The sequence below is a fragment of the Odontesthes bonariensis genome, chromosome 11, assembly GCF_027942865.1.
Source record: "Odontesthes bonariensis isolate fOdoBon6 chromosome 11, fOdoBon6.hap1, whole genome shotgun sequence".
NCBI classification, from domain to species: domain Eukaryota; kingdom Metazoa; phylum Chordata; class Actinopteri; order Atheriniformes; family Atherinopsidae; genus Odontesthes; species Odontesthes bonariensis.
This window is the reverse complement of record NC_134516.1, coordinates 5,542,073-5,566,937: the sequence shown is the minus strand read 5'-3', so window position 1 is coordinate 5,566,937 and position 24,865 is coordinate 5,542,073. Positions and strand designations below refer to the sequence as shown.

The 24,865-nt window shown below is 44.1% G+C and overlaps 1 protein-coding gene across 2 annotated transcripts in view; it reads right to left on the bottom strand.

The window, feature by feature from the left end:
* The window catches only part of tmem198ab (transmembrane protein 198ab), a 43,308-nt gene extending 19,472 nt beyond the window's left edge, over window positions 1–23,836 (bottom strand). Inside the window, exon 1 of one of the 2 annotated variants that reach the window (XM_075477328.1) lies at window positions 23,436–23,836. The gene's annotated coding sequence lies outside the window, so the exon portion shown is untranslated. Of the gene's footprint in view, window positions 1–10,823; window positions 10,963–23,435 lie in introns of those variants that run through there. The other variant, XM_075477329.1, reaches the window with a different exon arrangement.
* Window positions 23,837–24,865: the final 1,029 nt, after the last annotated feature.

The following is a 24,865-nucleotide window of genomic DNA, read 5'->3' as shown; positions in this document are numbered from 1 at the left end:
TTCCGTTGCTGCAGGAATCTGCAACAACAACAACAACCTCTCCTCCTCCTGCCCCGCTTCCTGTCTGTTACCATGACAACGGTGGGATGCTGAGTGACGGGACTGCATTCAATCCTGATCTGAGGCCCTGACCAATGGAGGAGCAGCTGATACTCCCATAGCAACAGCACGAGAGCCAATCAGGGGCTTCGTCCGTTCCCTCTGAAAGTGAATGCGTGTGTGTGTGTGTGTGTGTGTGTGCGTGTGTGTGTGTGTGTGTGTGTGTGTGTGTGTGTGTGTGTGTGCGTGTGTGTGTGTGTGTGTGTGTGTGTGTGTGTGTGTGTGTGTGTGCTCGTGTATTGCTCATGTTGTGAGGATTTTAATATAACAAGAAATTTAAATTGTGGGGACTCGGCTTCGCTGTGCAAACAGGTGTGTCATTTAAAGGGACAGTTCGCCTCTTTAGACATGAAGCTGTGTAACATCCCATATCAGCAGCATCATTTCTGAACATCTTCTTACCCCCTGCTGCGTCCTGTGAGCAGAGTTCCAGCCTCGTTTTGGTGTTGATGAAGGTAGTCCGGCTAGTTGGCTGGGGTTTAAAAAAGTCAGACCTCACAATCGCTTGGCCCTATTTTCTCTCCCTTCGTATCACTGCCTGCTGCCGCCTGCCGACAGCCGCGCCTGTTACGGTGTTTGCTGCTCGGTCTGCACAGCAGGCAGTGATACGAAGGGAGAGAAAATAGGGCCAAGAGATTGTGAGGTCTGACTTTTTCCTGGAGAACCATTTTGTGATGCAAATGTATTACTCTGTTGAACGCATATTGTTCTGAGAAGCAAAACGCTTTATATTTTAAACCCCAGCCAACTAGCCGGACTACCTTCATCAGCACCAAAACGAGGCTGGAACTCGGCTCACAGGACGCAGCAGGGGGTAAGAAGATGTTCAGAAATGATGTTGCTGATATGGGATGTCAGACAGCTTCATGTCAAAAAAGGGGAACTGTCCCTTTAAAGTTGATGATTGTGACCATTACAAGCCGTTAAGTCTTTGAGGGACAACGCAGTAAAGCTTTCACTCACCGATGAAAGGAAAAGAAAAATAAAGTATTACAAACTGAACAAGCTTAGAGTGGCACAAAGAGGAAAAAGCAGCAGGCCTTACCACATCATAATACATAACATATCCTATGATAACATAAAAAATCTAAAGCGGGTCATGACCCTGAATTTTTATTTAGTTATTTTAACCAATATTTGCTTCGGAAAAATGAACAGTTAGCTATCTAGAATGAAGAGCTCTTGACGACTCTCAGGTTTGATAACCGTCACTATTCTGGGATTTTTTTTCCCAAATTAAGAACGACCTAAATGAAAGTAAGCCACTGGGTCAGCTTATCGGCTGATGACTCAGCGGTTTCCACTCGTCACTCAGAGCTGCATGTTGGGATGGCAGCACCATCTAATGAGGAAAGCTCTCCTGCTATCCGCTGTTGTGTGGCCTGAACCTGAATGACGCTGGAACGAGACAAACAACATGGATCTATAGACTGGACCACTCAGGTTTTTGCACATTTCAAACTGACGTTTTTGGACTTTTTGGATACACTGTGCAGGACTTTAAAGGTCACAGATCTAAGGACCCCAACACTTGAAGTCTATGGCTGTGTTCGAAACCGCATACTACATACTTCCATACTACATACTACATACTACATACTACATACTACAAACTACATACTACATACTACATTCTGCATACTACATACTACATACTTCCATACTACATACTGCATAATACATACTTCCATACTACATACTGCATACTGCATACTACATACTACATACTACATACTTCCATACTACATACTACAAACTACATACTACATACTACATACTGCATACTACATACTACATACTTCCATACTACATACTGCATACTACATACTTCCATACTACATACTGCATACTGCATACTACATACTACATACTACATACTACATACTTCCATACTACATACTACATACAGACAGTATGCAGAGCGTTTACCCACAATGCATTTCGCTCCTGCCCGAGCCGAAATCAGCCGGCCTGAAGCTGATTTCTCTTAAGCTCTAAACTCTGTAAACTTTAGCAACATTTGAAACATTTTCAGGCGAGAAAGTAGTCGTTTAGATCCCCAACGTGTTGAAAACCTGACAAAATACCGGCTGTTTACAATTTTGTTCCCACGAATTCGGCGCTACTAAAGCTAGCCGCAGTGAGCAACGCACTTCCGGTTATTTTCACAAAATAAAATACCCGTTGCCTTTTATCATAGGGAAAGCCATTACCATACAATTGGTGCTTTTGTTTTGAAAACAGGAAGTGAACCTACCCTCGTTGTAGCTAGCTTGAAACTGCCGTTTTGACAGGAAATGACGATCGGCGACGTCACGTTACGTTGCATCTTGGGTAGTTTGAGTATGAGTAGTAACCTCATGATGCATACCCAACATTTCGGAGAATCTAGTATGCATCAGGGAACTTCTCGCTTACTCAAACTGGCATACTAACTCAGAAAGTTAGTATGAGTAGTAGGAGTAGTAGTAGAAGTATGTGGTTTGGAACACAGCCAATGTGCCTGCTCAATCTGACCAATCCGCTCTCACTGTGGAAGGCGCAGCAACATGCAGCACTGCTGACGTACGTATCTGTTGCTCAATACGACAAAAGTTAGCTCCAAACACAAAAACATGAATAAAACAAAAGAAAACAGGATTCCAATAGAGCTAAGCAGCCCGACACTGATGTGCTTTTCCTGCCCTGAAATCATCAGTGAACTCGGTGACATAAGAAAAAAACCAAGGCGATGACTCCTCATGAATAAAGAAAAATGTGCCTATAAATACACACAGTGCTGCATTTATACTACAGCTCAGCTCTTTTCGGAGAATTGTGATTCTGGGTCACAGGGTTCCTTTAAACGCTCCAAACGCTTCATTGTAAAGGGTTTGCAGTAAGCTCGGTCACTGAACAGTGATGAAATCATTCGGTTTTCCAACTTTAAGGCCTTAATATCAAAGACTAACACATGGATCATGCTCTAAACAGAACCGCGATCCATAAAATAAGCATTGTTCTTCTTTCAAAGAAGACAAAAAGTCAGATGTGGAGTCATTTTCCAACAGACAACGGCAGAATTCGTCCTTGAAATCGTGGCTGCCGCATCAGATCTCATCCTTAGTTATACAGCTCGCTTAACTGAAGAGATAAATGAGATAATAATTGGCATTCTTATTTAATTCATTTGATTTGTCCTTGAATGTATGATCCGTGCAGCCGTTACAAATGTAAACGTCGGTGAAATACTGCTCGAATAAGCGGCAGCTGAGAGACGCAACATTCAAAACCAAAAGTTTGCAGGATATCACCAGACTTCACCAACATCTAATGAGTCTGAACTGGATCCAATAAAGATTCCTGCATCTTCAGGAGTTCTGTGAGGCATCTGCACAGATAATCTGTGATGGAAGAAGGGTTTCAGTCAAGTTTCTTCTGTCGGGAGATTAAACTGCCTTTGAATCTGATTCTGATACAATTATCTGCCTTATTTCTGAATCTTTATTTCCTCTTTTCAACATTTTTCTCAACACCTGCAGTGTTCTTTCAGAGCAAACTGTGCCGGTACCGTAACCCTGTGACCCATAAAACCTGTTCATGATGCATTTATTCTGCTCTGTTCATACAGCTGTGAATTAACCAGGCCGGAGAACTCCTTGTTTATAGTGAAGGCCGCACAGCTTCCAGACAGGCTGGACTGGAAGTCGTCAGTGTGCATCACACTGAGCTTTAATCCCATAAGGCCGGGCCTCCTGCATTAAGCTGCACTGCTGGAGCACTTCAGCCAATAACAGGTCAGACGCCTCAGTGACCTCATCAGCCGCTGCTTGGCCAGCCATATGTTTAATATGAGTGAGAGGTTGGACAGCTCACAGTAAAACCAGGCTCCATGTTTTTCCATCATTTACCTTCAAACCGAACTTTGACCAGTGTCAGACACCTGTGTGGACGGGCAGCTAGATCCACGTGGTGCTTAAAAAGCCTGCCAAGACATCACTGTAAACCTGGCAAACTAACATTTTCAAGGTTTGTTCACACGTGAGCAGATGTGACAAGCAACCAAAGACTGAAAAAGATTAAAACATCTCACTGGGATGTGTTTGTTTCCGCCGTACGGAGCAGCGAATTCTGAAAAATGTCCCTTTATTCCAGTGACTGACAGCCATAATTCCCCTTTCAACACTGGAAAAAATGCCCCTCCAAAAATAAGTAAGAAAAACAACAAATATAAGATGTTTTTGCTTGAAATAAGCAAAAAAAAATCTCCCAATGGAACCAGTGAAAATTGGCTTGTCAAGATTTCTTGAAATAAGATGTGATATTTAGGACTTTTGAGATAAAAGTGATCTTGAAATTAGCTTAAAAACCTCTTCAAATGAAAAGAAAGCTTGTTTCATATGATGTGTGACTCAAAACAATTTGTTTTCAAGACTTTTTCACTTAACAAGATATTCCAGATGTATTGTATTAAAACAAGTCCCTATATCTGGCTGAAATGGTACTTGTTAGGCAGTTGTGTCTTATATTAAGTGTAATGAGATACTTTGACTAGAAATGAGACAAATGTACTTGGTAAGATTTAGATTTTTTTCCAGGGAAGAAATAAGAGTTAAAGAATAAGAATAAAGCCTCATTTTGGCTCATTTCTGGCTATTTTCCATCAGGTTGATGTCTTCATGGACTGTGACACTGCTGAGCTGTAGACGGGTGGTCATACGTGTGCATTAAAAGATTTCTGGGGAGACTTGACTGCCTAATGTTGACCTTTTCCTTTATTTAAAAAAAAGGAGCATCTCTGGCCGGTCCTCCTCTTTGGGGAGGGGGATGAATGTATCGCTTCACAATGAAGGTAAAAGAAGAAAACTTGTTTACCGATTTAATTTAGCAGGGATGGGACCAAGTCACACATGTGTGAGTCCCAAGTAATTTTTTCTTGGTCAAGTCAAAGTCAAAGTCAAGTCACCTTATTATTGCAATTTTACCTGCAGAATCTGATCTTAATAAAGTGAAAACACAAAGATATAAGTAACTGTCAGTAAACATCATTGGCCAATGTGTCCAACCTGTCCACCCCGTATCATATCAAGCTAACGTTAGCTAACTACCGACTAGGCTAACAGGCTAATATTAGCTAATTTGACGAGCACTTACTGGTCAGAATGGATCTTCAAATGATGAACAAAGTTCAAAGTTATGCTAGATGCTTAACACTCAAGTCATTCAAGTCATCGTGTCTCAAGTCAAGTCAAGTGCCGAGTCTTTAACTTCCAAGTCAGAGTCGAGTCTCAAGTCTTTCGTTTTTTGTCAAGTCAAGTCACAAGTCATCAAAACAGCAACTCGAGTCCAAGTCACAGTGACTCGAGTCCCCGTCTCTGTAATTTATCGCTGTTGTTGAGCTAAGTGCTGAAGCCGGAACATTCGGGAGACATCAGGGGAGATAAAAGAGCAAACCTTCATTTCAGAAAGTTGCTCAGCCGAGGAGAAAATGCAGGCACAGCATAGAGAGAAGCCTTTGAAGGTCAACTCTCTGGGTATGAGATGTAAGACGCAGGTATGCTGATGCCTCCCAAGGACAAAAACAACCCTTCTGAGGGAACTGAGGGCTTTGTGCACTCCTGCCGGCTCCTTTATGCCAGATGTGGTGGTCACATTTTATCCTGCCTGACCAAAATGTTTCATTTATTCATTATTACACTCTGAGTATCTCCTTTGCTGCTCGGCCTCTACAGTGCAGCAATGTGCTGTAACCTTTGCTTTAAAGGTGCTTTATAAATAAAGACGACACTAACATCCATGTGATTCGACCTTTTCTGTCTTCTGATGTCTTCTCGCCTTAATGAACGAAAGAATAATCAATAAATGTAAAATGTACTTTATTCCTACTGCCCTTTTACAGACGATCCTTACGGTGTACCAAAGTGCTTTACAGCAGGTAATAAATAAAGAGAAGAATAAGTAAAAACAAATACAAACAACAAAAGAACAGTAAAAGCAATAAAATACAACAAAATCAAATAAGATAAAATAAGATAAAAGTGTCATCATACTACTCGGTATTAAAAGCCATCCTAAATAAGCAGGTTTTTAGCCCAGATCTGAAGAGGCCCAGGTCAGAAATAAGACTTATTCCAGAGCTTGGGGGCAGCTTTGGGAAAAGGTTGGGACTGTTAAAAGCTCAGATAAATACGACGGGGCGAGGCCGTTAAGAGCTTTAAAAACAAACATTAAAAGTTTAAAATCAGTTCTATAAAGGACAGGAAGCCAATGGAGGGAGTTAAGAACAGGAGTGATGTGCACACGTCTGTTGGTGTTGGTTAAAAGACGGGCAGCAGCGTTCTGCACCAGCTGAAGGCGACTTAGGCTGTGTTCGAAACCGCATACTTCTCCTACTACTCCTACTAACTTTCTGAGTTAGTATGCGAGTTTGAGTAAGCGAGAAGTTCCCGGATGCATACTAGATTCTCCTAAATGTTGGGTATGCATCATGAGGTTACTACTCATACTCAAACTACCCAAGATGCATACGCCGATCGTCATTTCCTGTCAAAACGGCAGTTTCAAGCTAGCTACAACGAGGGTAGGTTCACTTCCTGTTTTCAAAACAAAAGCACCAATTGTATGGTAATGGCTTTCCCTATGATAAAAGGCAACGGGTATTTTATTTTGTGAAAATAACCGGAAGTGCGTTGCTCACTGCGGCTAGCTTTAGTAGCGCCGAATTCGTGGGAACAAAATTGTAAACAGCCGGTATTTTGTCAGGTTTTCAACACGTTGGGGATCTAAACGACTACTTTCTCACCTGAAAATGTTTCAAATGTTGCTAAAGTTTACAGAGTTTAGAGCTTAAGAGAAATCAGCTTCAGGCTGGCTGATTTCGGCTCGGGCAGGAGCGAAATGCATTGTGGGTAAACGCTCTGCATACTGTCTGATCGATGAGTATGCAGTATGTAGTATACAGTATGCGGTATGCGGTATGCAGTATGCAGTATGTAGTATGTAGTATGTGGTATGCGGTATGCGGTATGCAGTATGCGGTATGCAGCATGTAGCATGTAGCATGCAGTATGCAGTAATGAGTATGCAGTATGCAGCATGCAGCATGCAGCATGCAGCATGCAGTATGTAGTATGTAGTATGCAGTATGCAGTATGCAGCATGCAGCATGCAGCATGCAGCATGCAGCATGCAGTATGCAGTATGGAGTATGCAGTATGCAGTATGCAGTATGCAGTATGCAGTATGTAGTATGTAGTATGCAGTATGCAGTAGGCAGTATGCAGTATGCAGTATGCAGTATGTAGTATGTAGTATGCAGTATGCAGTATGCAGTATGCAGTATGCAGTATGTAGTATGCAGTATGCAGTATGCAGTATGCAGTATGTAGTATGTGGTATGCGGTATGCGGTATGCAGTATGCGGTATGCGGTATGCGGTATCCGGTATCTAGTATGTAGTATGTAGTATGTAGTATGTAGTATGCAGTATGGAGTATGTAGTATGCAGTATGCAGTATGCAGTATGCAGTATGCAGTATGCAGTATGCAGCATGTAGCATGTAGCATGCAGTATGCAGTAATGAGTATGCAGTATGCAGTATGCAGTATGCAGTATGTAGTATGTAGTATGTAGTATGTAGTATGCAGTATGCAGTATGGAGTATGCAGTATGCAGTATGTAGTATGTAGTATGCAGTATGCAGCATGCAGCATGCAGTATGCAGTATGCAGTATGCAGTATGGAGTATGTAGTATGCAGTATGCAGTATGCAGTATGCAGTATGCAGTATGTAGTATGTAGTATGCAGTATGCAGTAGGCAGTATGCAGTATGCAGTATGTAGTATGTAGTATGCAGTATGCAGTATGCAGTATGCAGTATGCAGTATGTAGTATGCAGTATGCAGTATGCAGTATGCAGTATGCAGTATGTAGTATGCAGTATGCAGTATGCAGTATGCAGTATGTAGTATGCAGTATGCAGTATGTAGTATGCAGTATGCAGTATGCAGTATGCAGTATGTAGTATGCAGTATGTAGTATGTAGTATGCAGTATGCAGTATGTAGTATGTAGTATGTAGTATGCAATATGTAGTATGCAGTATGTAGTATGCAGTATGCAGTATGCAGTATGTAGTATGCAGTATGTAGTATGTAGTATGCAGTATGTAGTATGTAGTATGTAGTATGCAGTATGCAGTATGCAGTATGTAGTATGTAGTATGTAGTATGCAATATGTAGTATGCAGTATGTAGTATGCAGTATGCAGTATGCAGTATGCAGTATGCAGTATGTAGTATGCAGTATGCAGTATGCAGTATGCAGTATGCAGTATGTAGTATGCAGTATGTAGTATGTAGTATGCAGTATGTAGTATGTAGTATGTAGTATGCAGTATGCAGTATGCAGTATGTAGTATGTAGTATGTAGTATGCAATATGTAGTATGCAGTATGTAGTATGTAGTATGCGGTTTCGAACACAGCCTGAGAGAAGACTGGGAGACGCCGACATAAAGAGCATTAAAATAGTCTGACCTTGAACTTATTAGGGCATGGAGGGCTTTCTCAAGGTCATGACGAATTAAAAACATTTTAACTTTGGCCAGGAGACGTAACTGGAAAAAACTCGTCCTGATGACATTGTTAATCTGTTTGTCCGACCTCAGATCCAAGGTCAAAGGTCACTCCCAGATTTCTGACGGTTGAACTAAGCTTTGAAGACAAGGTGCCCAAACACAATGCATTCATTTAAATGGAGAAAACTTTGGGCCAACCACTGCTTAATATCAGCAATGAACCTGGAAAATAATTTATTGCTGCATTGAGGTCCTTCTCATCAGTATGTGTCAGTACGTGAGATGTGTGTTATATGTAACTGGAAAAGACTGAAAAAACTTTACAGAAGACGGAGTCTCAGCTGTCAGTGTGTCATGCAACAGATTCCACTGCCAGAAGAATTACAAGCAACAACGTGAGCATGTGTGTCACATTCGTGAGTGACGCTAACGCCCGGGTGACTGTGAGAGAACAGCATGACGGGGGAGTGTTTAATGCCCACGTCATGTCAGAACAAACCCAGAATAAACCCAGAATAAACCCAGAATAAACCCAGAATCAGATGAAAAAGGTTCCTACTTTCTGAAGACCAGAGAAGGAGAAAGGCCTCTGTCCAGTCTTCCCTGGTTCTGATGATGGCGCCATCATAACTGTACTTAAAGCAGAAGCTTCTCCACCAAAGAGATCTTTTCAGCTTGTTTACGGCTGTGGAATCAAAGCTATGGAAGTTTTTCTGTGCCATCAGAGTTTGAATACGAATTTCTAATATTGAGTTTTTACAGCATCAAAATCAGACTTTGAATTTGAAAAACCAACAGTGTAAAAAAAAAATCAATTTCTAAAAACAAAAATGAGTGTAAAAATATTCAACATTAAAAAAAATTCAGTGGAAAAAAAATAAATGGAAAAAAATTCAACTTAAAAAAAATTCAGTGGAAAAAAATTCAACATTAAAAAAAAATTCAGTGGAAAAAAAATAAATGGAAAAAAATTCAACTTCAAAAAATTCAGTGGAAAAAAATTCAACATTAAAAAATTAAATGGAAAAAAATTCAACTTAAAAAAATTCAGTGGAAAAAAATTCAACTTACAAATAATGAGGCGTAGAATACCAAAGAGGTAAGAAGAGAAGTAACGAGCTCATTGTAGCCTAATGTAGCGGAGTAAGAGAACAGTTTCTGCTGCTCAAATCTACTCAAGTAAGAGTAAAAAGTATAGAGATTTAAAACTACTCCTAGAAGTATAATGTTTTCAAAAACTCACTCATGTAAACGTAACTGGTTACTACCCACTTCTGGCCGTAACATACAGAAGCAGCTGTAATCGGTCACGATGCTGACACGTTTGCTACACCAGGATGTATTTGCACAGATGTTTCTAACCCTTCCTATGTGCATCAACTCTCTTTCGAATAGTCAAAAACCATCTCGAGTTTTTATCAACCTGCAGTAAAGCCCATCCAAACCTTGATGGAAACACAGCTCGTCTGCACCTGAACGCTGATTCTTTAGTTTCACAGGACGGTTGAAATCGTTTTTGTTTTCAGGGTGAGAAAATGTGCACAAAGAAAAACGGGAGACGTCAGAGATTTTTGGGATTTCACTCGAGGAGAAACTGAGCAGGAAGAGGTCAAATGAAGGAGAAGGGAAGAAAGGAGAATATAAAACAAACACCAGCGGCCTTCCCACCACGCTGTTACGCAACATAATGCATTACTCACTGCACTTCAGCTCCTTTCAAAAACACTCTCTGTTGGCAACGTGCACGCACACACGAGAAGCAACACGTGCCTTTGAACAGATGCTACATGGGAAAAAAGACCCTTTAAAGGTCTAAAAATCAGGTTCGTTCTACTGCGAAACGTTAATATTATGAATAAAATGCAGGTCAATTCATGACTATTCTCCTTATCGACTGATTCTCTGATCGTGTGTTGAGTGGATATAAAATATCACAGCAAAAACTGCAGTTTATTTACTGTAAATCACTCCTAAACTGTGGCTGAATAATAACCAGAGGTGGTAAAAATACACACATCGAAGGCTGAGACTTCAAGTCTTTAGAATATGATTCTGCATCTTATTTCAATCCATCGCACTCAGGTTGTGACTCTAAATCTCTCTGTGATAAATAAGATCCATTTGAATTACATTCAGACTTTGAATTGATTGGATTAAATAGCCTCACCACACAGCATAAATCCTGATGAGATATGATGGATAAATCCATCACTGACCCGAGGAATCTGCCCGTCTGACTCCGACATCATGGCTTCCCAACCTCCCGTCCCTCCTCGCCATGTCTGAGCGGCGGCGCTTTGATGAGAAACTGAGTGCGCGCCGAAGACAGAGCTTCATGTGTCTCTGGGTGTTATTCAGAAGCCACCCGAGGTAACAGGCTGGTGGGCGAGCGGCCAGAAACCGGCCTGCTCAGCTCATGACGAGCTCAGAGTGAGCTGCCAGCATCCCGCCGCCTGCAGAGGAGGACCGAGCGTGTCACCGCTTTGCATGTCAGCTTCCGGGACAGACGCACAAAGACACACAAAGACACGGAGCGATGGCCCTGCTAATGAAGCTGCCCGGCGCTCTGTACATGCCAATCGATAGGAACCCGCCCCGGGGCTGCTGTGGGAACGTGACCAGGATGTGGCTGCTGGCATCACATGTCTGGAAGCAGGTCAGATAGAAGGACGACGCAGCTCCGAGCACAAAGACAACGGGAAGATCAGAAGGTCGTTTCAGAGCACAAACCGGCCTTTCTGAGAGATAAATCCAAGTGCAGCCCAGTTTACATCTGGACAGCCTTTCAACAGCAGCTGAGGTGGACCAAACACAAACCAGGTTTCTGTGTCCCACACAATAAAGAAGACAGCTCCAGAGCTGCATCACGGTAGCGTTTCCCCATTTTGAACTTAAAGGGATAGTTCGCTTCTTCTGACATGAAGCTGTGTAACATCCCATATCAGCAGCATCATTTATGAACATCTTCTTACCCCCTGCTGCGTCCTGTGAGCAGAGTTCCAGCCTCGTTTTGGTGTTGATGAAGGTAGTCCGGCTAGTTGGCTGGGGTTTAAAAAATAAAGCCTTTTGCTTCTCAGAACAATATGCGTTCAACAGAGTAATACATTTGCATCACAAAATGGTTCTCCAGGAAAAGTCAGACCTCACAATCGCTTGGCCCTATTTTCTCTCCCTTCGTATCACTGCCTGCTGCCGCCTGCCGACAGCCTCGCCTGTTACGCTGTTTGCTGCACGGTCTGCACTTCGGTCTGCACTTCGGTCTGATCTGCTGTCATTCTTGAGTATTTAGTGTTCTCATTGACCTCATCAGCCCACCTTTTGTGCTCTTTTGTTTCTTCATGCTAAGCTAACTAGCGTACACATATCACCCAGAACACAAAACCAATGTCTCTGCTTTCTGGTTTTCTGTCAGTAAGCTCAATTGGGAATTAAACCAGTGAAATGTTGCTATTTATAATGAGCAATTTATAACCAAAGAGGCCTCAGATCCGCCACATTATCACTCAGTGGGGTCACATGGCTCTGAAAGGATCGGATTATTGGCTAAATTACAATCAGAATGAGCTGAGCGAGGCTAATTCTCCTTGGATATATGGCGGTGAATGAATGGGATCAGAGGCACAAAGCGTGTCATACCCCGGTATGATAGGTGGCGCTGTACCCATTCCAGCTGTTGCTAATAGAGCCGCTTCCTGTTGACCTCTTCACCACCAACAACAACAACAAACTCAGGCATTGGAGAAAGATGGAGAACGCAGAGCCAGATGAAGCTACGTCCCTCTACATTTGGTCTGTGATGAGCTGCTTGTTGCACAAACTCGATGCCCAACGGAGCATTCTCCATCGCGTTGTTTGTTTCTTTCTGACGGCGACAACAACAGGAATATCGTCTCCTTTGACTTCCGGGTCACGACCCCGGGAAAACATCTGGAGCATGCGTAGAACGCAAAGTCTGATTCACCACGTGCTTCAGCGTCTACAAGCAGGTTTAGAGTGACTTTAACCCAGTTATCTCGGGGTCTGAATCCGATCCAGTTCTTAGTCAGATTAAGGTGTCTACATGCACTTAATAACTCAGTCTGATTGGAATTTAGCCAATAATCCGATCCAGTTCTTAGTCAGATTAAGGTGTATACTTGCACTTAATAACTCAATCTTATTGTAATTAAGCCAATAATCCGATCCTGTCAGTGCCATGTGACCCCACTGAGTGATTCAGTTAGCTTCACAACTAGAAAGGGAAACTCTCTCAGGTGCTAAAATCTCACTGAGAAGAACTTATTTTCAGTTCACATCAGCTCTCACCCACAAACACACAAACATCACGACTTTGCAAGCTTTAGACACGACCGCTGACTCCGGGAGGCCGAGGCGTTCTCACGCCTCCTCCGACTTACATAAGGCTGAGAGGGAAGGAGGCTGAGTCGCTCCACTGAGAAAAACCTGGCTGCCACAGCTGCCTCGGCTCCTCCGATCGGCCTAAATGTGGAAAATCTGCTGATGGAGGAGGAGGGGGAAGACACTGACATCTTTGTGTCTTTACACCAGCCGAGAGAGCTGTCGGAAACACGTGGCTCGACAAATACATCGAGAAAATGTCAAAAGCTGCCGAAAAAGTCACGAGGAGCTTCAAATAAAGACAGATTATCAATCTTTCGTAATGTCTGATAAACTGTTTCAGCTTCAGCTAAGATGGAAGGACTGCAAAACAGACAATTTTATACAAATTTAGCTCAAACTACAAGTTTTTACACATCACTAATGTCACCTTTTAATATATGATGTTTTTAGGTTGTTTTAAAAGGGGACAAAAATGTCCTTTTTTCAGAAATTAAGGAGTTTTTTTTTTTTAAATCAGACATAGCAAAAAAATAAAAAATCCCTAAAAATCAATGTTGTTGCTGACTAATTATCCCTGCTCAACAATTCCACTTTGCATTCTATATATTGAAAATATAGCAGTTTTTGTTGGGGGGGTTTTACAGAAATTGGCGTTTACATAAAAAAAAACAGTATTTAAAGGGTTAAATTTTTGAAAATAATTGAAAACTTGGTAGTTATGATCAGAACTGAAGTAGAATAAAAGATCTACGGAAAAAAAGCGGAAAAAAATGTTAACATATGATTTTTTTAGGTTGTTTTAAAAGGGGATAAAAATGTCCCTTTTCAGAAATTAAGTTGTGTTTTAAATCAGGTATGAGGGTTAAAGACGAGTTCAGCACGAAACAGGCCGTCGGAACTTGGACTTTCTGACTTCCAGCTGGGAAAATCAAGGAAAATACCCCCAGATGTTGGATCCTCTGACAGGGCAACAAATCATTCGACTTGTTTTTGAAGCGTTATTAACTTATTTTATATGTCAGCTCAGTTAACTTTATAACTGCTGACGGTAGTTTGTCGAACCGGAGGCAGCCATGTTTTTCTCCCACTTATCAAACATCTTCCATCGGTCCATCTTCCCACTTGGAACGCAGCACAACACAGTCCCGTGCAAGTCATCATTTGGTGGATTTTGGATTAGACTCTACTATGGACAGACTTTAAAGACTTTAAATGAGGAGTTTCCTTATCAACAAACATGAGTTGATGAAGTAAAACTCTGGTATCTGTGAGTTCTGAGCTTTTCCTCCTGGTATCTGGACTAAATAAGTGTCATCAGACCTGCCGCTCCATGCTTGTGGACAAGAAGGAAATACCTTCATCCTTCATCTAATTGCCTGCTATAATAAAGGCCTAATCCTCCGGCTCACTGTGACTGAACGCTCCCCCCAGACGATCCAGTTCCTGCCCGACATCGGCCCGAGGGAGCCTCTCAGGAACATCCCCATCGCTGTTCCCATGGAGGAGAGACAAACACCGAGTCAGAGAGGCGCCGTGGGGTGTCGGCAGATCAACAGAGCAGGAGCAAAGTGTTTCTGGTGTGATCTGAAGGCAACATTTTACTCCAGAGAGAGGATCCATTCATGAACCGTGCCACTCGCTTTAGGTGAAGTGACAGAGCAGAACGATTTAAACTCCTCTTTAAGTAAATAATCAGGACTTCGTTCTGCATGGTTCACAAAATTAAACAAATGAGATGCAAAGCCAGTTTTGTTTTGAGCAAATATAACAAATCAATGAAATAAATAGTCGAACAAAGGAGATAAAACATTGATATTTATTTTCTCTATCCCACCTTGTAGTAGAATTAGGGCTGAGCGATTTGGCCTAAAAATAAAATCTCAATTATTTTTCTAAATAATGGACGATTTTCGATTTAAACCTCGATTTTTTTTCTGTAGAATCAATCGTTGGGATCTAAATTTGGTTGAAGAACAAGGAAATTCCCCTAAAAGCAGACGCAGCGATACTCTGCATGGTACCAAATACATTCAGTCCTCTCCTGATAGAAGTCGGGAGCGATGCACAGTGAATTTTAAGAAAAGCTTCCAGCTTGTGAAGCCAAAACGTCTCACCAACTGCAGCAACATAAACATGAAACATGTTGGACTGATCTCATCTTCACTCAGGCAGTAAAAATGCATCCTGTGATGCTGATGAATCCCAGCAGTTAAGGAGCCTGAAAACAGCCGAGATAAATGTCTGTTTTACCTGTTGAATGTCTTAAAACCAAACCTGCCATTAATTACCACCAAGGCTCCATCATTACAAACTCTGCTGAGCGGATCCCTGGATGAATTATTCATTTCACTGTCGTCGTGTGAGAAGCAAACCGCAGACAGAACCTGTTTCCTGGTTTCTGGCTGGTGAGAAAGCCACATGTTTGCAACGGGCTTAGTTACACTCACGTGGAGAATAACCCGGACACACCAGCTTTAATAACACTGGGATCATGGCACCATCGACAGAAGGTCAATAATGCTCGCGGGGTTTCAAACCCATTAGCTGATTCATTTCCAGCTTCAGAGTTTAACCAACCCACTGAGCCTCATTTATAAAGTGCTTTACAGTCATAAAAACCACACTTCCATGAAGAAAAAAGGAAAAACAAATGGAAAAAGTGAAGAGAATGTTTGTTTATAGTTCTGTGGAGGCAGCAATAACTTTAAGCTAACTGCAGAATGAGAATAAACTAGGGCTGGGCAACGATTAAAATGTTTAATCTAATTAATCACATGATTTCCCTGATTAATCACGATTAATCGCATTTGTACGCAGAATCCAAAAATGAATCCAAAAGTAGCGTATAGCTTTTAGCATTTAGCTTTATTTTAAATGTGCTGCCATATGAATGAAAGTGCCATAACATTTGTTGTGCAAACACACTTTTAACATCAGCATCTTTCTGTAGTTTTTATGTAGAAGCCTCGCTCCACTGTCTGTTTCCTTGAATGACTTGCTGCTATCAGTTGTGTGTTTTGCCTTTAAGTGATATTTTAGACTGGAACTACTACGCTGAGAAGACAATTCAACTTGGCAGTGTTTACAGATGACTTTGGTTCTGTCGACTCCGCCGTCTGGAAGAACTTTAACATGAAAATGGCCGAGTAAAAGTTCCGTACCCTTCTCCATGTTTGGTGGATCCGCAGATTACTTTCTTTTCCTGTTCCACAGCAGACAGCAACAGACTTTTACAAAATAAAAGCCTGTGAGCAACAGACTTTTACAAAATAAAAGCCTGTGAGTGACAGACTTTTACAAAATAAAATAAACAATAAAACAGGGGTGGTCCGTGGCGTAGTGGGCTGAGCAGGCGCCCCATGTACAGAGGCTACAGTCCTCGCTGCAGCTGGCCCCGGTTTGATTCCCGCATCGGACAGCCCTGTGCTGCGTGTCGTTCCCCCTCTCTCTGCCCCTGCTTCCTGTCTCTCTGAACTTTCCATTAAAGGCACAAAAGCTCTTACATACTGTGCAGAGCGAGCAGTCCGCTGCTTCCGAGCAGCAAACAGCGTAACAGGCGCGGCTGTCGGCAGGCGGCAGCAGGCAGTGATACGAAGGGAGAGAAAATAGGGCCAAGCGATTGTGAGGTCTGACTTTTTCCTGGAGAACCATTTTGTGATGCAAATGTATTACTCTGTTGAACGCATATTGTTTTGAGAAGCAAAACGCTTTATTTTTTTAAATCCCAGCCAACTAGCCGGAATACCTTCATCAGCACCAAAACGAGGCTGGAACTCTGCTCACAGGACGCAGCAGGGGGTAAGAAGATGTTCAGAAATGATGTTGCTGATATGGGATGTCACACAGCTTCATGTCAGAAGAGCCGAACTGTCCCTTTAAGATATTGGAAGAATGCTGAAGGGCGAACAGTTTCTGGATTATGGGAGAGCAGCATATATTTATGGGCTTTTCATAAAGCTTGTGTCCAGATCGTAAATAACAAATATCCAGGAAAGGACTTCCTGCTCCATTTATTATTCAAATAAAATGCTAAATTGCCATCAGATGACAGCCAATGGTTTCAAATATACATATAAATGTACGTTTCACCTCCAGAAACAGAAACCAGGAAGCTTCCTTTCCCAGAAGCCGTGTCCACTGCCCACAGAGCTGAAAGCATCTGCCTCTCTGCACCTGTCGGCTGGAACAACGAGCTCCGAACAAACATCTGGCCTTCGGCCGCCTGCAGGCTCCAGCTGCTTCAGACTTGTTAGCTCGAGCTGGCACAGCTCCCGTCTCCTCTGGAACCTGAACGCCTCATCAGAGCCCGACATGAACACCATGAACACCATGCAGCCTGCAGCCTCAGACGTCTGCTGTTGCTGCCAAATGCAACACCAGAGCCCAACCTGCTCCCAGGTGGAGCCCCACCTGCTCCCAGGTGGAGCCGGACCTGCTCCCAGGTGGAGCCCCACCTGCTCCCAGGTGGAGCCCGACCTGCTCCCAGGTGGAGCCGGACCTGCTCCCAGGTGGAGCCCGACCTGCTCCCAGGTGGAGCCCCACCTGCTCCCAGGTGGAGCCCAACCGGTGGATCCCCAACCTGCTCCCAGGTGGAGCCCCACCTGCTCCCAGGTGGAGCCGGACCTGCTCCCAGGTGGAGCCCCACCTGCTCCCAGGTGGAGCCGGACCTGCTCCCAGGTGGAGCCCGACCTGCTCCCAGGTGGAGCCCAACCGGTGGATCCCCAACCTGCTCCCAGGTGGAGCCCGACATGCTCCCAGGTGGAGCCCGACCTGCTCCCAGGTGGAGCCCCACCTGCTCCCAGGTGGAGCCCAACCGGTGGATCCCCAACCTGCTCCCAGGTGGAGCCCGACATGCTCCCAGGTGGAGCCCAACCTGCTCCCAGGTGGAGCCCAACCTGCTCCCAGGTGGAGCCCCACCTGCTCCCAGGTGGAGCCGGACCTGCTCCCAGGTGGAGCCGGACCTGCTCCCAGGTGGAGCCCCACCTGCTCCCAGGTGGAGCCCAACCGGTGGATCCCCAACCTGCTCCCAGGTGGAGCCCGACATGCTCCCAGGTGGAGCCCGACCTGCTCCCAGGTGGAGCCCCACCTGCTCCCAGGTGGAGCCGGACCTGCTCCCAGGTGGAGCCCAACCTGCTCCCAGGTGGAGCCCAACCGGTGGAGCCCCACCTGCTCCCAGGTGGAGCCCCAACCTGCTCCCAGGTGGAGCCCAACCGGTGGAGCCCCACCTGCTCCCAGGTGGAGCCCCAACCTGCTCCCAGGTGGAGCCCGACCTGCTCCCAGGTGGAGCCGAACTGAGAGGCCACACCTGTGCATGATTTAGGAAGAGGCTTTAAAGTCAGAAAAACTCGTTCTGAAGAGCTGAGAGTAAAAGGGACACGAGGAAGCACTGAACACCGGGACACACTGGCTGTATCTCTGACTAAATCAGAGAGAATGTGTGTCCTCTGTTGAAGCTCTGCAGCATTCGTCTGTTTTCTGTCTTTTTTGTTGTTTCTTCCGTTTCTTTCTCTGCAGCGTTTGTCTGTTTTCTGTCTTTTTGTTGTTTCTTCCGTTTCTTTCTCTGCAGCGTTTGTCTGTTTTCTGTCTTTTTGTTGTTTCTTCTGTTTCTTTCTCTGCAGCATTCGTCTGTTTTCTGTCTTTTTGTTGTTTCTTCTGTTTCTTTCTCTGCAGCGTTTGTCTGTTTTCTGTCTTTTTGTTGTTTCTTCTGTTTCTTTCTCTGCAGCGTTTGTCTGTTTTCTGTCTTTTTGTTGTTTCTTCTGTTTCCTTCTCTGCAGCAGATGTCTTCTCCTGCACGATGCCAGCTCAGCACTATTAGAACAAACTCGACCTTCTTCTCCACGTCACACTCAAACACGCGGGAGGGGCTGAGGCTGCAGCATCATGCCGGAGACGCTGACCCGCTAACGGATCCAAAGTGACGCGTTGTGGCATCTTCCTTCCTCTGGCGGGCTGCAGAGCTCCAGCTGTGCTGCAGAGCTCCAGCTGTGCTGCCTGACTGCGCTGATAAGACGGCAGCCTGACACACAGAGAACACTCAGAGCCGGCTCGAGGTCGGCAGCTACTCGGTTTCAGAACTCCAGTCTGTGCAACTAAAATCCCGTCGGGAGTTATTTTGCTGATGAAATGTCGCCTTTCACTCTCCCTCAACCTGCCTTAACTGCTTCTGCCTCAGTTTGGTACGACCTACATTTCCCAGAGTGCTTTGCAGTGGCCTGCGGGGAGCACAGACTCTGTGCACATGACTGTATATGTGGAGGTTTTAGTCAAATAAATATTAAAAGCGGCTCGTAGCTGCAGTGCATTCTGGGTCCTGCTCGGTCCGTGCAGCCTTCTCTCTTCTGCTGCATTTGTGTGAGACAAACATTTCAAAATGGCAGCCATGTAATGGTGCCTTTAAGAGACTTTTATGCTCATAATGTTGTCATTTCATTTTGGGAAGCCGAGCACAATAAGCAATTACTGTATTTAGACAATTACTGTTGCCAAAAACAACGACAGCTTAAAGTTATATAAAGTAAAATAAGGCTAATGCCATGATTTACATTTTTAACAAAAATAATCCCGATCCGAGCCCTAATTTAATGGGTTTGTTCTTCACCCAGCACGTTACCAGGTGTCATGAGATTTTTGTGTAAACCTGCTCAAAACCATAAATCGCTGTCATAACAGAAAAATAATTACTTCTGCAAGCTACAATACTTAGAAAACATTCATTAACTTTGTAAATACCAATATTGGAGAAAATGTAGTCTTCTTTTGAAAATGGTAAAAAACTACTTTCCTGAAGGATTCTCAGTACCAAAGCTGTGATACCATGAGCCTCTGAGAATCTGTCAAAGTTACATATAACAAAAGTAAGAGCACAGAGAACAGCTTTAATGCCTTTAATACCTAAAAAGATGTATTTTATATAGGGCCGGGCAACGATTAAAATGTTTATTCTAATTAATCACATGATTTCCCTGATTAATCACGATTAATCGCATTTGTACGCAAAATCCCAAAATGAATCCAAAAGTAGCGTATAGCTTTTAGCATTTAGCTTTATTTTAAATGTGCTGCCATATGAATGAAAGTGCCATAACATTTGTTGTGCAAACACACTTTTAACATCAGCATCTTTCTGTAGTTTTTATGTAGAAGCCTCGCTCCACTGTCTGTTTCCTTGAATGACTTGCTGCTATCAGTTGTGTGTTTTGCCTTTAAGTGATATTTTAGACTGGAACTACTACGCTGAGAAGACAATTCAACTTGGCAGTGTTTACAGATGACTTTGGTTCTGTCGACTCCACCGTCTGGAAGAACTTTAAAATGAAAATGGCCGAGTAAAAGTTCCGTACCCTTCTCCATGTTTGGTGGATCCGCCGATTACTTTCTTTTCCTGTTCCACAGCAGACAGCAGCAGACTTTTACAAAATAAAAGCCTGTGAGCTACAGACTTTTACAGAATAAAAGCCTGTGAGCAACAGACTTTTACAAAAATAAAAGCCTGTGAGCGACAGACTTTTACAAAATAAAAGCCTGTGAGCTACAGACTTTTACAGAATAAAAGCCTGTGAGCAACAGACTTTTACAAAAATAAAAGCCTGTGAGCGACAGACTTTTACAGAATAAAAGCCTGTGAGCAACAGACTTTTACAAAAATAAAAGCCTGTGAGCGACAGACTTTTACAATAATAAAAGCCTGTGAGAAACACAGTTACAAAATAAAAGCCTGTGAGCGACAGACTTTTACAAAATAAAAGCCTGTGAGCAACAGACTTTTACAATAATAAAATAACTAATAAAACCTGCGTTAATACGCAATCAATTTTTTATCTGCGTTAAATAATAAACGAGTTAACTCGCCCAGCCCTAGTTTTATACACTCCACAGCAGTACAAATGCACCGCTGATCAATCTCAGTTTTGTCCTGATAAAATATGAACTGTTTTCGCTGTTATGCATTAAATAAATGATAAAATTCTGGTGGCACGTTTGCTGCAGTTTAACCTCGAATCCACTCTGCCCACCTGATCCTGCAGGAGCCCTTAAAGCAAATCAGATTTACTCTGGAGCGTCCATAAGCAAACACATAGCTGCTGCAATCAATGGTTCATATGCTGGGGCTCTGATTCAAACAGCTAAACAACTGAACTCATCATGTGACGTCTCCACCCTGAAGAGCTGCTATGATCCAAAAATAGAAACAGGCCAAAATCCTCCAAATGCCGGCGCTCCTCTCAAAGCCATAAGCCCACAGCGGATCCCACTCATATCAGCCAACGTGGAAACAATAATCTCCTGAAGGATGAGAGTCTTTAATGCACCAGTGGTGATGTTCAAATGATCCTTTCTTTCTTTAAAGTGTGGATCTGCTGCTTTATGAGAGTAAACTGAAGATTTAGGGTTTCAAATAGCTGCAAGTTCAAAACATAATGCATCCATCTTCCTCCACACACTTTGTCCTGATCAGGCCCACATTAACCCAACACTGAATGAAAATAATATCCAGCTGCTGCCTAACTTTAGTGGCTTTACTGATTAGTAGATTAGTAATAGTTGTAAATTGTGTCTGAACAAGAGTCCTAAATATAAAAAATACTACATCATTGAAATAATAAATCCCCCCCAAAAAAATCTGAGAAACTTTTAGAAAAAGACACATTATTGTATGAAATATTTTATGGGCTTTAAACTGATCCTGGGTTCGGAAGCAGGGAACAGATTTCAGACGGATAGCACAAACACTGTCAGCTGTCACTTAGAAACACACCAGATAGATAGATGGATACTTTGTTAATCCCGAGGGAAATTTAAGGATCCAGTAGCTTATACAGAATACACAAATCACTGATTACCATCCATCCATCCATGCATCCATCCATCCACCCACCCACCCATCCATCCATCCATCCATCCATCCATCCATCCATCCATCCATCCATCAATCAATCAATCCATCCATCCACCCATCCATCCACCCATCCACCCATCAATCAATCAATCAATCAATCAATCAATCAATCAATCAATCAATCAATCAATCAATCAATCAATCCACCCATCCACCCATCCATCCACCCATCCATCCACCCATCCACCCATCCATCCATCCATGCATCCATGCATCCATCCATCCATCCATGCATCCATCCATCCTTCCATGCATCCATCCATCCATCCATGCATCCACCCATCCACCCATCCATCCATCCATCCATCCATCCATCCATCCATCCATCCATCCATCCACCCATCCATCCATCCATCCATCCACCCATCCATCCACCCATCCATCCATCCATCCATCCATCCATCCATCCATCCATCCATCCACCCATCCATCCATCCATCCATCCACCCATCCATCCACCCATCCATCCATCCATCCATCCATCCATGCATCCATCCATCCATCCATCCATCCATCCACCCATCCATCCACCCATCCATCCATCCATCCATCCATCCATCCATCCATCCATCCATCAATCCACCCATCCATCCATCCATCCACCCATCCATCCATCCATCCATCCATCCACCCATCCATCCATCCATCCATCCATCCATCCATCCATCCATCAATCAATCCACCCATCCATCCATCCATCCACCCATCCATCCATCCATCCATCCATCCATCCATCCATCCACCCATCCATCCATCCATCCATCCACCCATCCATCCATCCATGCATCCATCCATCCATCCATGCATCCATGCATCCATCCATCCATGCATCCACCCATCCACCCATCCATCCATCCATCCATCCATCCATCCATCCATCCATCCATCCATCCACCCATCCATCCATCCACCCATCCATCCATCCATGCATCCATGCATCCATCCATCCATCCACTTATTCATCCATCCTTCCATGCATCCATCCATCCATCCATGCATCCATGCATCCATCCATCCATCCACTTATTCATCCATCCTTCCATGCATCCATCCATCCACCCATCCATCCATCCATGCATCCATGCATCCATCCATCCATGCATCCACCCATCCACCCATCCATCCATCCATCCATCCATCCATCCATCCATCCATCCATCCATCCACCCATCCCCCCATCCATCCATCCATCCATCCATCCACCCATCCATCCATCCATGCATCCATCCATCCATCCATGCATCCATGCATCCATCCATCCAAGCATCCATCCATCCATCCATCCATCCATCCATCCATCCATGCATCCATCCATCCATGCATCCATCCATCCATAATCAGGGGATAACAGACAGACATCGATCCCGCTGCGGCCAGCCGGGTCAGACATCACCAACCACCGTCATCCATCACACGGAGCCCGCTGAGCTCCATTAAAGCCGAACAATCCGGCCTCCTCCTCCGTCATATTCCTGAAAACGCGCCGCTCTCGTGCTGTCTGACAGCAGACCGTGCACCGTGCGCGTTTTATCGACCACTCACCATCATTCCTGACAGGTTGACGCGCCTTGACCGCGCTCACATCCCGGCCAAACGAGCCTCCTGAATCCGGAACACACGCCATCTCCATCCCTTCTTCTCCCCGAGCTGCGCCTGTTCCCGTCGGTGTGGAGCTCCGTCTCCCTGCAGCCTGCAGGGCTAGTCCGGACTAGTCAGTCATGGGGGGGAAAGGTGGCAGAAACAGGGCTGAAAATAAACAATGAACCGGGTTATATACCGGCCGGGAAGCTGCACTGTGTGCACCGCGATGAAACGAGCTGCCAGGCCATCTGTGCTGCGGTCAGGGAGGCTGTGCAGGAGGAGGAGAAGCCGCACAGCACGTTAACGTGAAGAAGGCGGCCTCCGCTGCAAAAAATAACGAGCCCGGACCTGTGAGAGGCTGCATCGCTTCTCTGACAGTCCGGGAGAGAATTACAGTCAGGAAACCCGCAGCGGCGTCTACTGGCAAATGGATTTAAATGCATCCCGAACAGGAGAAACGTGTTGAATTTCAGCTCAGAAACATCACTAATAATGAAAGTTTTCAGTTTCATGACATAATTATTTAAATGACTCTTTGCTAAAGTTGTGATCCACCACTCATGTCTTTATATTTTCTTACAAGCAGCCAGACTATCTTAATCCTTTTCAGTCCAGTTCTTTAAAGAAGAATATTTCTTCTTTGTTTGTTTTCACCAAGCCGTTTAACCCTTTACTCTCATTAAAAAGGCTCCTAACTCAAGGGATGAACCAGTATTGTGTCCACACAGAACTTCTGGATCTTTAGGCACTTTGTTCCCAGCAGCCTGTCACAGAGACACATCATTTGTTCCCATTTCTTTAGCTGCATGTGTGAAAATCAGCAAAGATAACACAGTGTGACAGACAGAAAACAGGATTTCTGCAGCAACAAGGTGATTCCCAAAGAGCTGTTAGCTGAAAACTTGGCATATCTCAGCATGGTGTGCAGTGTGTCCTTAAAACATTTGAGGAAACTGGACAAGTGGAGGACAGAAGAAGAAGTGTCAGGCCTAAAGAACTATCTGCAGCAGATGAACAGGATCTGAAAGTGATGTCCTTAAGAAAGAGGAAAACATCCAGCAAAGACCTGACACAGGAGCTGAGAGATGCATCTGGACCTTCAGCTGATCCATCTGCTGTTGGCCCAAGCCTCATCAGAAATGGGCTCCATGGAAGGGTGGCTGTCAGGAAGCCGTTCTTAAGGAAGGGAAACAGGGAGAAAAGGCTGAGCTGTGCCAAAGGACACAAGAAGTGGGCTGAAAATCAGTGGCAGCAGGTCTGATGGAGGGATGAATCCTCCCCAGAGCCCGGAGCTCAACATTACTGAAGCAGTGTGGGATCATGTTGGCAGAGAACGCAACAAAAGGCAGCCCACATCCAAAGAAGAGCTTTGGGATGTCCTTCAAGAAGCC